Source organism: Otolemur garnettii, unplaced genomic scaffold (assembly GCF_000181295.1).
Source record: "Otolemur garnettii isolate 467f Iridium unplaced genomic scaffold, OtoGar3 scaffold00003, whole genome shotgun sequence".
Taxonomy (NCBI): Eukaryota; Metazoa; Chordata; class Mammalia; order Primates; family Galagidae; genus Otolemur; species Otolemur garnettii.
In genome coordinates, this window is record NW_003852398.1 from 44,940,765 (window position 1) to 44,942,550 (window position 1,786).

Consider the following 1,786-nt stretch of genomic DNA (forward strand, 5'->3'; position numbering starts at 1 on the left):
TAGATGTGGTAAAAGTGCTCATTGTTGTCCTTTTTCAGATCTTAGCAAAGGTTGTCAACTTTCCTCCATTATGTAGGAGGTGAATATGTTAACTGTGAATTGTCATATATGGTTTTTATTGTGTTGAAGTAATTAAGTATATTCATTCTATAACCAGTTTGTTTAAAGTTTTTTTTTTACCATGAAAGTGTGTTAACTTAAAAGAAGACTTCTTTGCATATAGAGAAATGATAATATAATTTTTCATTCTGTTAATGTGACGTATCATATTTACTGATCTTGCATTTGTAATATTAATTCCATGTGATTATGATATGTGATTTTCTAAAGTACTATTGAATTCTATTTGTTAGTACTTTTGAGGACTTTTTTCATCTATGTTTATCAGGGATATTGGCCTACAGTTTTCCTTTTTTTTTTTTTGTAGTGTCTTTTCTGGTTTTGGTATCATGGTGACACTGGCCTTGAAAAAAAATGCATCAAAAAGTATTACCTTCCCATCCATTTTTTAGAAAAGTTTGAGAATTAGTATTAATTCTCCTTTAAATGTTTGATAGATTTAATCAGTGAAATTCTCAAATTCTGGATTTTTCTTTGATGAAAGACATATTATTACTGATTCACTTGCTCATTCGTGGTGTATTAAGATTTTCTATTTCTTCATAATTCAGTATTGGTAGGTTGTATGCATCAAAGAATTTATGCATTTAATCTAAGTTGTCCAATATGTTGTATTGTTCATAATGGTCTTTTGTGATCCTTGGTATTTCTGTTGTAATGTCTACCTTTTCACTTATCATTTTACTTATTTGAATCTTTTCCCTTCTTTTTTTTGTCAATTAGGCTATCTAAATATTTGTCAACTTTATTTTTCAAAAATACTTCTCTTAGTTTTGTTTCTCTTTCCTATTGTTTTTTCTAGTCTTTATTTCATTTGTCTCTTCTCTGATCTTTATTATTTTCCTTCTTCTGCTCACTTTGGACTTAGTTTGCTCTTGTTTTTCTTATTCCTTGAGATGCAATGTTGTGTATTTTAGATTTTTCTTTTTTAATGTAGGCATTTATTACTATCAGCTTCTCTGTTAGAGCTGCCTTTACTATGTCTCATAGGTTTTTGTATGTTTATTTCCATTTTCCTTTGTCATAGAATTTTTTAAAATTATTCTTTTATTTTTTGACCCAGTGGTTATTCAGCAGCATGGTGTCAGTGCTGAATTTTCAAAAGTTCCTCCTGTTATTGAATTCTGGCTTATGTCATTGTGGTCAGAAAATATACTTGATATGATTTCAATCTTCTTGAATTTAAGACTTGTTTTGTGGCATAAGATATAACCTACTGTGGACAATGTACCATGTACAATTGAGAAGAATGTGTATTTGCAGCTGTGTAATGGAATATTCTGTATATGTCCTAGACTGTATTTAAGTTTGATGTTTCTTTGTTGATTTTCTGTCTGGATTATTTGTCTATTGCTGAAAGTGGGTGTTGCCTTCCCTTATATTATTATGTTTCTATCTTTCTCTTTCTTCACATATAATTTAAAAACATTTGCTTTTATATTTAGGTGTTGTGGCCCCTAAAGCTCTGTCAACATCATCACAGGAAGGTAACAGGTGTGACACGGATAGAAGTATAAGCTTGCATGAGGTGTGCTAACCATAAGTGCAGGGTAGCCCTGAGCAACCTCTGCAAAAGTTATTTATTGAGACAATACATGACAGGTGAGGGGAGTATTAGATAATGACAGCGTGCTTAAGGATTGCCACGGGCTTGGGTTCTCCCCCC